The following is a 15,495-nucleotide window of genomic DNA, read 5'->3' on the forward strand; positions in this document are numbered from 1 at the left end:
TTCCAGTCTCCACAGGTCGCCTGCCCGCAGGAGCATCACAAGTACTCTGGGCGCATGTCTGTCAGACTGTGTGACAGTGTCACTCATCACCGTGTCTACAGTCTTTGTGAACCAGTGCTGTGTTGTATCAGCCCTTGTATCTGCCTCCTGCCAGTGCCTGGGGGCATCAGAGATCCTCAGAGCTGGGGGAGAGGAAGAAAGGGCAGGAGGGAGAGGAAGGGAAAGGCAGCCTCGCCTGGTGGGCAGGAGACCCTGCAGTCTCCAAGGTGCCATGAGGCAAGAAGGCCCGAGGACGCCAGGGGGCTGAGGTCAGGTTCCCCCTGACTCCCGCGGCTCGCGCTCCAAGGCATTGCAGACGTGAACTCTCGTTGACTGTGACCTGGCAACGCCTCCTGCCTTTCCCAACCTCAAGACAGGTCCCTTAGGAGTGGGAATGCCCAGCCATCAGGCTTCATGAAAGGAAGGCTCACAGGAACATGAACACAAGAGGGACACAGACAGAGACGGTTAAGGGCTACAGTCTGCGCGTTCTATAGCCTTTAAAAAGAGTAGCATCTCTGAAACTTGAACTGGATGTTCCCTCAAAAGGCTAAGATATCAAACAACACTGGCCAATTAAAGATAGAAAACAATCCTACAAGAAGTTGCCTGATATCCTTCATGTTATGGACCATCTGTATATCAAACATTGGAGTTAAAAAAAAGAAAAACAGACTCATTACATTCTTAATGAAGCATTATCTTTTAATCCTTGGCAACATATTTTACACCTTACAAAATCCTGTTATATACAGGATTTCATTTTATCCTCAGGACAATCTCTTCCGCTAGGGAGGGAAACTAAAGTTCAAGAAAGTAATTGACCTTAACAAAAGCCTTCCTGGGGCCAAGCTTCCTGTGCAAAAGTACTGGAGTAAGTTATCTTGAATATATTATTCATATGACATCCTGTCAGCATTCAAAACGGCTTTGATGTAGCCTGTAATAATAGGCATATATATGATAAGATCTTTAAAACGGAAAACAAAGAAGAAAAATCCATTTGGTAGCTGATGTGGGATGCAGGCGGGGTGAGGGAGGGGAGCGGGTAACAGCAAAGACTTAGATTTATATAGCTTAAGAAAAAAGTTTCTCTCTGAACTTCTAGCTCTAAAAAAAGAATGATTTAGAGAATATCATAAACTAAAAAAGCGGGGAGTACCATCAGTTCTTTAAGGTGAGGCTAAGTCAGCGCTCTAATTTGGCCCCCAGGGAAGAGCCGGTCAACCCTCTTCTTCCAGTGAAGAACAGAAGGAATGACTGCCAAAAGCACAGCTCAAGGCTACCTCCTCCATCCCCAGGCGACCTCTTCTCCGAAAGCTCCCTCTTCATCTAATCCATATAAAAACCAGCCCTGCCTGCAGAACAAGTAGCAACTAGTTTTCAGTGAAAACATTAAGACAATCTAAGAAAACCACAAAGAAAACCCATTTGCATTTCTGAAGACTGCTCCCAAAACATGTGTGTGCTAGTTGCTAAGTCATGTCCGAATCTTTGTGACCCCACGCACTGGAGCCCGCCAGGCTCCTCTGTCCATGGGACTCTCCAGGCAAGGATACTGGAGAGAGTAGCCATTCCCTTCTCCAGGGGATCTTCCCGACCCAGGGATCAAACTCGGGTCTCCCTTATTGCAGACAGATTCTTTACCATCTGAGCCACCAGGGAACAAAACAAACCATGTGGAGTGCATACATATATAAAACAATGCACTTTTAATATGCTATATTAATTAAAGGCTGCAAATCAAAATAAAGACAAAAAACGCTACTGAGCATGAAAGTGTAATTTGGTGGCACCAGTCCTTGACCAAACAGCTACCAGCTACGTTGTACTCCTGTAATCACTCAAATAAGAATAGCAGGGAAAACTGTTTATCCTTTCAACAACAGACATGTGGCTTTAAAAGAATCAAGCACATCAAATTCCCATCTTGCCAAACATAAATTGGAAGGGAGATTAATATTTTTAAGGACTAATTACTATATTCTTTAGAATTGAAACTTTATAGGTCATTTAACATAATGCAACTTTGCAACTAATCATTTTAAACTATGTTTTAATCCATTACACAAAGCCACAAACACCCACTCAAGGTACTCCCCGTGTTCACTAGTTCCATACTCTCCAAATTAAAATCTCCGTTAGAAAGAGACTCACAGACTAAGAAAATGAACTTATGGTTGCTGGGGGGAAGGGATAGTTAGGGACTCTGGGAAAGTCATGTACATACTGCTATATTTAAAATGGGTAACCAACAAGGACCTCTTATATAGCACACGGAACCCTGCTCAATGTTATGTGCCAGCCTGGATGGGAGAGGGGTTTGGGGCAGAATGGATATATGTGTATGCATGGCTGAGTCCCTTCAATGTTCGCCTGAAACTACCACAACATTGTTAAATCAGCTATACCCCAACAGGAAATAAAAATAAAATTAAAAAAATAAAATCTCTGCTAGAGACTGGGGCATAAAAAAGCCTGCAGTTGGCTGACTTCGTATGACACTCAAAAGATCAGCAACATACTCCTGCCAAGAGATCTGAACCCAACAACTTCATTAAGGAAAACTTCAAACCAATTTGACAGAGCACAGATGTTCCAAGTGAAATGCAATTATGAAGAATATGCAAGACAGTATCAAGTAGTTGCCAAAGCTTCCATCATCAACAGTGTCTTTCAACCCTGAGACAAAGAATACACCCACAACTAAACTTTGTGTAAAGAAACAAAAAACAAAACTTTCACTTTAGAAACCACATTTTAAAGGATCTCCATTATTTATACGACTGCCACTGAGACAACTTTCCTCTGCTGTATTCGGTTGAAAGAATTAAAGGTTTAGGGCTGACAAAGTTCTTACCTAGTTTAAAACCCTAGAAGGTGAGGAAACTGAAGCCCAGTGGTTTTGCAGGAACAAACAGCAGCTTCATTCCAGAGCCAGACTCAGACCAAATAAATTCAAGTTAAGTACTCCACACTGTGCAACAAACACAGTAATAGCAACTGTTCATCTGAAAGTCCTTAGGAGAGTTGAGGAACTGCAGATTTTAAATCACAGGAAAGACTTGGATCCGGGATGGAGGAAAGAGGCCTCTCGTTCAGACAGACCTCATTCTCTCTGGGTACTGCAGCGAACCACTCTGTCCTTGAAGACCACGGCTCTCAGAGGGCAGGAAGAGAAGACGTCAGGGGAACCTTCATAAAGAAGTCACCTAAACTGATACTGTAAGAACGGGCAAACGAAGCTGGAAGCCCCGGAGCCGGGTGCATGGGGGAGATGGGAGAGTGAGCGGAGACGAGACAGAGTGAAAGCCCAGCCGGCTGTCTGGACTTTATAACAGCGACAGCTGCAGTTATGGCCACATTTCCATCTTGCATTTCTGTTATTTATACCCTGTCCCTTCACAAAAAATTTCCATTTGGATACTACAGTTACTTGTGCCTATAGCACAGTTTCCTGTCTTAGACCAGGATGCTCTTGAAAAGGAAAAAGACTGACCTGTTAGACACTGCATTCCCCAGGGGAAAAGAATCACTTCTCCTGGAACATAATAGGTGTTTTCACACAAGGGTAAAACGAACGACCCACAGCCTCACCCCCTCTATTCCTTTCGTAAACCTGACCTCTAACTGTAACTGCCTTGGCTTCATTCCGCGGGTGTGGATTCCCCTCCTTCAAATGCACTCTCCAGCCCGCCAAATTCTTGGGAAAGTTTTCTTCCACTCTCCAGGCGCTGAGAGCTGCAAAGTTAAATCTGGCTTTCCAGACTTTTTTTTTTTTTCTTCTTCTTCTTCCCAATCCTAACGGAAGAAATCAAGAAGCGCCGGGCAGAGGGACCAGGCTCCCTCCAATCAGAGCCGGCTCCCGCCCGGCCGGCCGAGTCTCGCGCCCCAGCAGGAAACGCCGGCCGCAGCCCCGACGCGCGGTCCCCCGGCGGCGCAGTGACAGCCCCGCGCTCCCCGGGGACCGGGGCTGGGCGAGGGGCGGGTTCCGGGGCCAGTGCAGCCGCTTCTGTTCACACGGCAAAGGAGACAATAAATAAACGAGCGGCTCAGCTGTCCGACTCGGGCCAAATGCTTCTCCCCCACGTACAAGCCCGTTACAGCCCGACGGGCGCCTCTCCCCGCGCAGGAACACCCGTCGACAATGGAACCCCCCTAAGACACACGCGCGCGCACGCACTGTTGTGGGAAAAGGGGAGCGTGTCCCCGGGCCGATCACACCCCCACAAGCCGCGGGGGGTCGGGGAGGGGAGGGGTAGGGACGGGGCACAGCCCCCCAACTCGCAGGGTGGCCAAGACACCGCGCGCACGGGTCCACGCGGAGCCACCCTCGGTGACCCTCAAACACTCAGAGCCCCTCACTCTCGGAGTGACCAGAATCCCTACGATCGGCGGTCCACGCAGTTACCCTCGGTGAGACACCGCGAGCCAGTCACCCCGTGGAGGTAAGGGGCGGGGCGGGGGAGGCGGGGCGGGGACAAAGACAGTCTCCCACTCCCAGGATGTCCGGGATCCCCTCGTGCGAGGGCCCACCCAGAGCTGCCTTCGGGCGACACATCGCGCGAGCCAGCCACCCTAGGGAGGGAGCGGGGACCGAGGCAGTGTCCCCGCCCTCAGGATGACCAGGACCCCGCGCGGGGGGCATCACCGGCCGATCCCCGCGGAGCCCCCTCGGAGCCACCCCGAGGCCGAAACAATGCCCGGCGCCCAGACGCGCGGCGGTCGGTCCCGCTCCGCTTCCCTGTCCCCACTTGGCGCTCAGGGCGGCGGCGGCCGACACCTCGGGCAAGCGACCCCGCGGCGCCCCGCTCGGATGTGCCACACCCAGGGAGGGACCCCCGTCCGGCTCCCGGGATCCCTGCCTTCTCGGAGACCCCTGCCGCCTGGGACCCCAGTCCGGCCCCGAGACCCCCGCCCGGCCCAGGACCCTCGCCCGGCCTGGGACCCCTGACTTTTCGGAGACCCCTGTCGCCTGGGACCCCAGTCCTGCCCCGGGAGCCCCGTCCGGCCCTAGGACTCACGCCCGACTCGAGACCCCTGCCCAACTGGGCCCCCCCTCCGGCCCCGGGACCCCAGGCTGGCTCTGGGACCCCAGGCTGGCCCCGGGACCCCAGTCCGGCCCTGGGGACCCCCGCCCGACTCTTGGACCCCCGTCCGGCCCCGGGAGCCCCGTCCGGCTCTGGGACCCCAGTCTGGCCCTGGGGACCCCTGTCCGGCTCGGGGACCCCCAGTCCGGCCCCGGAACCCCAGCCCGACTCGAGACCCCTGCCCCGCCCTGGACCCCGCCCGGCTCTGGGACCCCTCATTCCCAAGGATTCCCCTCTACCGCCCAGGACCGCCGCCCGGCCGTGAGACCCTCTCCCAGCCCCGGAGCCCGTGTCCGCCCGGGAGGCCCTCGGCCCGGCCCGGCCCGGCCCGGCCGCCGCCCGCCGCCCGCCGACTCACCTCAGGCCGCCGCTGGGGCAGCGATCGCTCCTAGACGGAGGCCGCCCTGGCCGAGCCAGGCGGAGCCGAGAAGCCGGCAGAGCCGCCGCCGCCGCGGCCGCAACAATGGAGCCCCGGGGCGGGGCCGCTTAGCAGCCGCCTCAGCCGGTCCCGGTTCGGGCTAGCGCTCCGGCTCCTCAGGAGCAGCGGCCGCCGAGAGGCTGCGACCGGGCTCGAGCTCCGCGCAGGCGCACTCGCCCCGCCCGCGCCACGACGCCCCGCCCCCGGAGGCTCCCCGGCGTTCGGGGCCCGCCCCCCGACCAATAGGGAGGGAGCTGGCCGCGGTGGGCGGGGCCTGCGGAAACAAAGGGAGGTGGGGCGGGGCCGCTCCGGGGCGGGGCTGCTGGGGTCCCCGCACCGAGAGCTCCCGGAACCTTGGTCCACCCAGCTCCGACCCGGGATGGCCGGCCGTCAAGTCCACCCGGGGTCCACTCAGCGAGACCGTGGCCATACCACACCCGGAACTCAAGTTTATGGAATTGGTCCTCTTTCAGTTCAGCTCAGTCGCTCAGTCGTGTCCGACTCTTTGCGACCCCATGGACTGCAGCTCGCCAGGCCTCCCTGTCCATCACCAACTCCTGGAGCTTGCTCAAAGTCATGTCCATTGAGTCGATAATGCCATCCAACCATCTCCTCTGTCGTCCCCTTCTCCTCCTGCCTTCAACCTTTCCCAGCATCAGGGTCTTTTCCAATGAGTCATTTCTTCACATCATGTGGCCAAAGTGCGGGAGCTTCAGCTTCAGGATCAGTCCTTCCAATGAATATTCAGGACTGATTTAATTTAGGATGGCCTTCTTTACAGAAAGGGAAACTGAGGCCCAAGGAGGAAGACCTCCTGGCCCCCAAGCCAAGTGTGCTTAAGTTGCTCAGACATGTCCGACTCTTGCGACTCCAAAGACTGGAGCCAGCCAGGCTCCTCTGTCCATGGGATTCTCCAGGCAAGAATACTGGAGTGGGTTGCCATTTCCTTTTCCAGGGGGGTCTTCCCGAACCCAGGTCTCCTGCACTGCAGTCAGACTCTTTACCAACTGAGCTACATTTTCGAAGCCCCAAAAATGTGCGGTTAGAATGGAGTAGAGGCAAATTCGGAGAAGGCAATGGCACCCCACTCCAGTACTGTTGCAGCAGAGGCAAATTTGGCCCTCCCTTAAGGACCTCCCGCAGACAAGATCAGAGATTTCTAAAGGTCACCTGAAGTCACAAAACTGGTGCTCTGAACAGAGCTCTTTCCCCTTCCTCCCACAAAGCTTTTGTTCCTAGGCTCTTCCCCACCTGAAGCACTCTCCTCGCCCTGCATGGCACCCCGTAAGTCCAAGTACCAGTCATCCATAAAACCTCTGTCCTCACCGCCTTTGATCTTGAGTATCCTGGGGCGCCCCCTATTCCTCTAGGTCACTGGAGGCTCCTCCCTGGTAGCTCAGTTGGTAAAGAATCCACCTGCAATGCAGGAGACCAGGGTTCCATTCCTGGGTTGGGAGATCTACTGGAGAAGGGATAGGCTACCCAGTCCAGTATTCTTGGGCTTCCCTTGTGGCTCAGCTGGTAAAGAATCTGCCTGCAGTTTGGGAGACCTGGGTTCGATCCCTGGGTTGGGAAGATCCCCTGGAGAAGGAAATGGCAACCCATTCTAGTATTCTTGCCTGGAGAATCTCATGGACAGAGGAGCCACAGCTATAGTCCATTGGGTTGCAAGAGTTGGACACAATTTAGTGACTAAACCCCCAACACCGCAGCTCCTCTGGAGTTTACACCCCTTCTCTGCCCAATCTCTCCATGCTGGGATATTAGGGTGGCCCATGGCTCTGGTATAGACTCTCCTATTGGGAAATCTCAGACTCTCCCAGGCTTTAAACCATCCACAGTTGTGTCTGACTCTGCGACCCCAGGGACTGTAGCATGCCAGGCCTCCTTGTCCATCACCAAGTCCTGGAGTTTACTCAAACTGATGTCCATTGAGTCGGTGATGCCATACAAGTATATATATACAATAGATAACTAATAAGTACCTACTCCATAGCACAAGGAACTCTACTGAGTACTCTGTAATGACTTATATGGGGAAAAGCTAAAAAACAGAAGACTGGATATACATACATGTATAACCAAATGACTTTGTTGTATAGCAGAAGCTAACAACATTGTAAACCAACTATACTCCGATAAAGATTTATTTAAAAAAAAAAAAAAGAACACATCTTAGACGATATGGAGAGGTTCTATTTTAGGCTGTGCTATGAGAGGGCCTCTGGAGAAGCCCACCTGGAGATGGTTGGATGGTGCTAAGACCTGGGGACTGCCTCCAGCCAACAAAGAGCCAGCAAAGAGCTGGGCTCCAGCCAGGCAGTCCCATGGAAATGAATCCAGGCACCAACCTGAAGGAACTTGGCAGGGACTCTTTGCTGGTCAAGCCTCCAGGGGAGGACACATCCTGGCCGAAGCGCTGAGTGAAGCCTGATGAGCCCTGAGCTGAGAACCCACCTAAAATGGGATAAACTCCAACCCACAGAAACTGAGTTTAAAAACGTGGGTTACGTTAAGCTGCTACATTTGTGATTATTTCTTATGAAACCACAAAAAACAAGTACTAGGTCCCCTCCCCCATACGTACATTCATAGCCCCCTGTACTTCTTCCTGGCAGTCACCACGATTCTACTTGGTTCACATCACTCGCTTGCTGCTTGCACAAAAACTTGAAGATAGAAACAGAGCGTGTCTTACTCATTGCTGTGCTTCAACGCCGGACTCAGTTCTGTTCTAGGCAGTGGGCCAAAGGCAGGCCAACCCGCCAGTGGGCTTGCTGGCCCTGCTGCCCTTCCTGGCCTCCTTTCCCAGCCACACTCCGCTAGAGACACTCCAGTCGTGTACTACCCTGCCCAGTGTCCAAGGTGGTTGTTTTACAACAACAAGCATGATTTTATTTGTTTAATAATTTTATTTACTTTATTATTTATTTTTGGCTGCACTGAGTCTTCATTGGAAATCTGAGTGTCATTGGAAAATCACTGAGTCTCTTTGGAAAAGACCCTGATGCTGGGAAAGATTGAAGGTGGGAGGAGAAGGGGATGACAGAGGATGAGATGGTTGGATGGCATCACCAACTCGATGGACATGAGTTTGAGCAAGCTGCAGGAGTTGCTGATGGACAGGGAGGCCTGGCATGCTGCAGTCCATGGGGTCGCAAAGAGTCGGACACGACTGAGCGCCTGAACTGAGTCTTCGAAGCTGCAAGGATGTCTCTCTAGTGGTGGCAAGCAGGGGCTACTCTCCAGTTGCAGTGCCTGGGCCCCTCATTCTGGTGGCTTCTCTTGTGGAACACGGGCTCTAGAACACAAGCTCAGTAATTGTGGTGCGCGGGCTTAGTTGCCTGGAGGCAGGTAGAATCTTCCTGGACCAGGGATCGAACCCATGTCTCCTGCATTGGAAGGTGGGTTCTTTACCACTGGGCCACCAGGGAGTCCCTGAGTCGGCATGCCTTGTAGAAGCTCCTGACCTAGTTTGATACTGTGAAGGGCTGTCACAGGGGCTTAGTGACCCCAGACGTCTTCCAGATTCTTCCACTAATACACCTCTTGAGGAAGTAAATTTAATCACAGGCTATTTCTATCCTAAGGTAAGCTACATTTCCATGGCACTTGTTTTTAATTAATCTATTTATTTTAATTGGAGGCTCTTCACCATATTGTGGTGGTTTTTGCCATACGTTGACATGAATCAGCCATGGGTGTACATGTGTCCCCCATCCTGAACCCCCTCCCACCTATCTCCCCATCCCATCCCTCAGGGTCGTCCCAGTGCACTGGCTTCGAGTGCACTGTCTCATGCATCGAACCTGGACTGGCGATCCATTTCACATACGGTAATATACGTGTTTCAATGCTATTCTCTCAGATCATCCCACCCTCGCCTTCTTCCACAGAGTCCAAAAGTCTGTTCTTTATATCTGTGTCTCATTTGCTGTCTCGCATATAGGGTCATCATTACTCCATGGCACTTTTGACGCAGTCTTCCTAAATTCTGAGACCCAGAGGGAGCAGAGGTCCCCTGTGGCAACTAGGCAGCAATGAGAAATCCAAGCCCATGTTAGGATGTGGTGTGAGTCACCAAGGCTGAAAACCCACAGGGCTCTCACAGGGGTCATGTATCTCTTTGTAACAAATGACCCTGAAGCCTAGCAGTTTAAAACAACGTACAGTGGGATTTCCCTGGCCACTCAGTGGTTAAGACTCTGTGCTTCCAATGCAAGGGATGTGGGTTTGATTCCTGGTCAAGGAACTAAGATCCCACATGCCAATTGGCCAAAAAATTTAAAAAAAAAACAAAAACTTACATTCCTTCTCTCACCATTTTGGTGAGTGAGCAATCTAGCACAGCCCAACCAGGCGCCTCTGGTTCAAGGTCTCTCGCAAAGTCGCAACCAGGCTGTTGGCTGGGGCCTAGGTTTGACTTGCTGGTTTGATGGGGGATGACCTGTTTCCATGTCACTCCAATGGCTTCTCGAAGGCCACATTCCTCACGGATGCCAGGCCTGCACAGGGCCACTCACAACACGGCAGCTGACTTGCCCCAGAGCCCCTGAGATGGAAGCCACACATTTCACCAGCAGTGAAAGTCCAGTAACTCCACTGTGTTCTATCAGAAGCAAGTCAGGAGGCCCAGCCCACAGTCAATGGGAGGTGACCACACAGGGTGGAAACACCAGGAAGCAGGGATCATTGGGGGTCTTCTCAGAGGCTGCCTACCAAGCTGCTGAAAACTTACTGTTAAAATAAAATCTTAAAAGCAAACATAGAGAACAAACATCATATTCTGGGGAATAACAATAAGACTTACAGGGAATCCCCAGTGGGCCAGTGGTTAGGACTCTGTGCCCTCGCTGCTGAAGGCATGCATCTGATCCCTGAATGGGGAGCTAGGATCTCATAAGCCATATGTCGTGTCCAAAAAATAATAATAATAAAATTAATAAATTTAGTTTTTTAAAAAACCAATAAGACTTACAGATAACTACTTACCCAAAATAATGGAAGCCAAAAAAAAACAAAAAGGGATAACAGTCTTATAATGTTGAAAGGGAAAAAAAAGTGTCAGTCCATCTCCCCCCAAAACCCACAACCACTTACACGCACCATCTTCTGTCTCCTTCATGCACGTGGCATAGTAGGAAAAGAACCACTTCCTAGCTGGTCCTAAGCATGTCATTCTCCCGCTCTGCTTGGTGCCTTTGCAAACACTGGTCCATCAAGGTAATGTGGTGGCTTGGTGTTTGGAGAACACCATAATCTGAGAGTGATAACAACCATCTCTTGAAATCCAGCTCTGACACCTGTATGACCTTGGCAAGTCTTTGAGCTGCTCGGAACCTCAGTAGCCTCCTTGAAAGGTAATTTTGGTTTTGAAGACTCACTGCCCATCAATGCGGAGGGGGAACTGAGGCAGAGAAGCAAAGAGAGCCCAACTTGCTCTTTACAGGAACCTGAGGGCAGCTGCATTCGGGAGCACCTGGAAGGGGAGATGCAGACAATCAGAGGGCGGGGCAGCCAGCAGAGAAGAAGAAGGGGCTGTGGGGGAAACCCTAAATATATCCCCGTAAGTCTGGTCTCCAAGGTCCTCTATACCACAGACATCACTCTGATTCTGGGCTGTGAGGAATGCGATTGATTGAATGTGCATACACTCACGCACACATTCATTCAGGGTTCATCTTTGGTGGGTAACAAGCTTCCCTGATAGCTCAGTCGGTAAAGAATCCGTCTGCAGTGCAGAATTCCCTGGAGAAGATCCCCTGGAGAAGGAAATGACAGCCCATTCCAGTATTCTTGCTTGGAAAATCCCATGGACAGAGGAGCCTGGCGGGCTACAGTCCATGGCATCGCAGGAGTCAGACACAAGTTAGTGACTGAACCACAACCACCATAAGTAAGTTGTGCATCTTTTTTTTGAGATTTATTTGTGTATTTTTGGCTGTGCTGGGTCTTCATTGCTTTTTGTGGGCTTTTCTCTAGTTGCAGTGAGCAGGGGCTACTCTACGTTGGGGTCCGTGGGCTTCTCACTGTGTTGGTGTCTCGCTGTGGAGCACTGGCTCTGGGCACGTGGGCTCAGGAGCTGCGGCTCCCGGGCTCTAGAGCACAGGCTTAGTGGTTGTGGCGCACGGGCTCAGCTGCCCACAGCATGTGGGGTCTTCCCAGATTAGGGATCGAACCCGTGTCCCCTGCATTGGTGGGCAGATTCTTATCCGCTGTTCCATCAGGGGAGTCCCTAAGTTGTCCCATCTTCACACAGGAAAATGATTCACTTAAAAGCTTGTGCCAATAAGTAGTCATCCCTTGGGCTCTTTATCATGAAATGATCACGTAACAGACGTCGTTTAGTGTTGCTGAATTTGAGCCTCGTGTGGGGCAGTTAAGGAGGAAGCAGGGTGCTGGACCCTGGGGAGTGCTTGGGTTTAGAGCTTGGTAGTCCTGGGCTGCAATCCCAGCACCTCGGCTAAGCAGTCATGTGACTGTAGGTGAGGTACTTAGTGTTTCTGAGCCTCAGTTTGCTCATTTATATAATGGGTGCTAGTTAAGTAGATGATAAAGGGTGTATTAATGAAACTCCTAGCCCCACACCCGACATGCAATCGTACATGACAATTACAAAGGATGCACACGTGGGCTTTGGTCTGAATCCTAGCCTGTCAGTTAATAGCTGCATGCTCTTGGGCCATTTACTTAACTTCTCTGAGCCTCAGTTTCCTCATTGGAAGGACTGCTGCTGAAGCTGAAGCTCCAATACTTTGGCCACTTGATGCGAAAAGCCAACTCATTGGAAAAGACCCTGATGCTAGGAAAGATTGAAGGCAGGAGGAAAAGGGGGCGACAGAGGGTGAGATGGTTGGATGGCATCACCGACTTGGTGGACATGAGTTTGGGAGGGAGATGAGAAGATGCCGGTCAAGAAACAGGAGTGCCAGACAGGGAGGGGTAAAGAGGAGTCTGGAGAAGGGATCAGTGGCCAGATGGTGCCCGTGAAGGGATCAGAAGACAGGCCACAGAAGTCCCCGTGGTGAGGTCTCCAGGCAGGGGCGGGCACAGTCCAGCTTGCACTGCAGACCAGCTGCTGCAGACCCCTGAGCACGGGACAAACTGGAAGAATGATGTGGTGTGTGGGTATCAGGTCAGGGAGGTATTTGGGGCACTGGAGACAGGAGGCACGCTTTGGAGGCCACACTTGCTGTGTGGAGCGCTCAGAAACGACGTGCCACTGAGGAAGGTTCACAGGACTCAGGCTGCAGACAGGAGAAAAGGCAGCTTCTATTATTCATGAAAGCTGGCTCCATAACAGCCTGCAGCCTGGCAGTCACCGGGGAGGCACTGATCTCCCTCATTTAATTTGTCAGAAGTGCTCTTACACTTGGGAACGCACCGTCTCAGCCCGTGGGCCGGGAACCGGGCCAGTTTGTGATCACTCAGCCCTGTAATGACTTACCCAACACCAGGGTTTCTTCCACTCTGGAAGGTGGGGATTGGGGAAGGGGAAACCAGGGGTCCAGGGGTCGAGGGAAACTGACTTCTGGAATGACCCAGCTTGCACTTGTGTGTAGACAGGTTTCCCTCTAGAGGGGCGATGACAAGGGTAGAGGTGATGTTGGGGAGGCGTCTGGAAAGGAGGGTGGCGGCCTTGGAGGAGGCCTGGGGACAGCTGAGAGCAGTGGGGTTGGGAGGAGAGAGCAGGGCTGGGCCAGGAAGATCCTACCCACCCCGTACGGAAGCCTGACTATCAGGGTACCTCAGTGCCCCTGGGACCGGTGCGCCTCTAGGGAGCCTCCTGAGCTAAGTGTGACCAAAAGTGACCTCAGTACCACAAGGCCAGGCCTCCTGGCCTGGGACAAAGTCCTCCCCGTGCAGGACACAACTGGCTGCTGCCATCACTGGCACAGCGGGGAGTGTCCCTGACTGTCCGAGCAAACAGATGATTCTCTGGATGGCGAGGTCAGGGAGCCGCTGGTCTGGTCTTAGAATGACCTGAGCCCAAGCTCTGCCCAGGGGTCTCGGGCAGGCTTGCTCAGGCAGGCACCCGTGGGACAATGCCCCTTATCCAAATGCAGAGGGCAGGCTTTAGATCTTTTGTCTGACATTCCCAGCTGGGTCACCTTTCCTCCTGCCTCGGTTTCCCCGTCTGTAGAGTAGGGATTAGGAAGGATGTCACAGTACTATTGTAAGGACCCCAGGTGCTCAGAACAGGGAAAGGTAGAGAGCGAGAGCTGGAAATCGACGCTACGCTGATTCACTTCTCCACCTCCTGTGGGAGCCAGGCCTGGGCCAGGTCCCAAGCCTGGGTTTTCAGTGTGGGCCTGGAGCCCATTCTTCTTCTGCTTGCCCGGGGAGATGGGCTCATGGGCAGTCTCCTCCCATTGCACGGGCCGGCGAGGGTGCAGCTTTCACCACCGGCTGTCACCTGCTGGAAACCTATGTCCAGCAGCAGGTGGGGAAAGCGGTGGACCATCCTTGCAGACTTTTCTGATCTAAAACACACTGAACAGCATCTTCCGACTCAGCTGTTCTGGAAGCTTTGGACTGGGGCTCTGGGGTCTGATGCACAAGGAAAACGATGCAGTCCCTGCTTCCTCATCCTCCTGTTGGTTCTCAGCTGGCCCAGAACCTAGAGCGGGGCAGGTGGGCTTAAACAGCCCCAAGCCACCCATGGGCCACTCACGGTCTCCGCCCTGCTGGTGATGGCCCCTCCAGTTCTGCCTCCTTCCTGCTTCCGTCTCTTGCTCTCCTGACTGGCGTTCCCATGTGCCCCCTCTCTACCGTGTGGGTCTTGCTGGCTTCTGCTCTGGGGGTTGTCCCCTGCTTTTGTCCACCTCCCTTGACTCATGCATCTCATAGTCCAAGTCCCTGAGACAGTGCGGACTGGGTGGACCATGTCCATGCAGAATGAAGCCTCTCGGGCTAGGGGTTGGGGGAGAGATGCCGCATGGGGTCACCAAGGAGTCCAGGGGCTCAGGGGCCACCCTTGGTCCAATCGCCTGTGCTGGGGGCAGCAGGTCATGGGCAGGACACAGTGACTTGTGGGTAAAGCGCCTTCAGGAGGGGATACAGAACATGGCAAAGACTGGGAGGGGCTGGAGTCCATGTAGTGAGGCGGGCAGATGGGCAGTGACGAATGAGGGCAGCAAGCCTCAGGCACCAAGAGCATGGTGACAGGGCACGGGGGGCTTCCTGCCAAGAGCCACCGAAGGCACGGGGAGAGGTGGTGTTGACTATGGGGACAAGAAGGTCTTGGAGAGCCTGGGCTGCAGAGCTGGGATTGCCCACCAATCGTGCTGGCTGGCTTCTCAACACACGGTGCTGTGTTCCCAGACGCCTTTGCAGTTGGATGGAGTCATATGACCACCTCTGGCCAATGAGCGGGACTGGTGGTGACACATGTCCCTTCTGAGCCAAACCCTAGGATGGGCAGTGTGACTTGCCTGGCTGTCTTTCTCCTCTCATTCAAAGCAGTGAATTTGGCAGCTCTGGGTTCAGATTTCAGTGGCTTAGGAGGCACAGCTACCCTGGGAGAAGGGTCCAGAAAGAAAGGCTGGAGGCTGACATCTCCCTGCCCCTCGGATCCCAGGGCTCCTGACACAGGCCCAGGCTGAGGCTGGTTCAGGAAGGTTGCTGCCAGTGGCAGACACCAAGGCTGGCATGGAAAATGGGACTGGACTTGGCTTGGGGCTTTGGGGTGGACAGCTCCTTAGAACCGGGGACCCCTGAGGCTCAAGAGGTGGGCATGAGCTCTGGGGCACAGGGGCAGGCCTTGTAAACCTCCAGCACCCAAGACAGTGCCAGGCACAGATGGGGGCTCAGTGCATGCTCTGAGTGACCCTACACACTGGGCACCAAATGGCGCTCCACTGGACACAACGACAGGCCCCGAGCCCACTGAGGGATCCAGTCTCTATGGCCGGGGCAGCAGAAGTGTCTACTCTTCTAGGTCTGTGC

General features: G+C 53.3%; 1 protein-coding gene across 4 annotated transcripts in view; it reads right to left on the minus strand.

Moving 5' to 3' along the window:
• The window catches only part of AFAP1 (actin filament associated protein 1), a 144,901-nt gene extending 139,178 nt beyond the window's left edge, over positions 1–5,723 (minus strand). For 2 of the 4 annotated variants that reach the window (XM_070372760.1, XM_070372761.1), the window contains exon 1: positions 5,488–5,723. The gene's annotated coding sequence lies outside the window, so the exon portion shown is untranslated. The remainder of the gene's footprint in view (positions 1–5,487) is intronic. The other 2 variants (XM_070372763.1, XM_070372762.1) reach the window with 1 other exon arrangement.
• Between the last annotated feature and the right edge of the window lie 9,772 nt (positions 5,724–15,495).

Source organism: Bos mutus, chromosome 6 (genome assembly GCF_027580195.1).
Source record: "Bos mutus isolate GX-2022 chromosome 6, NWIPB_WYAK_1.1, whole genome shotgun sequence".
In the NCBI taxonomy this organism is placed as follows: domain Eukaryota; kingdom Metazoa; phylum Chordata; class Mammalia; order Artiodactyla; family Bovidae; genus Bos; species Bos mutus.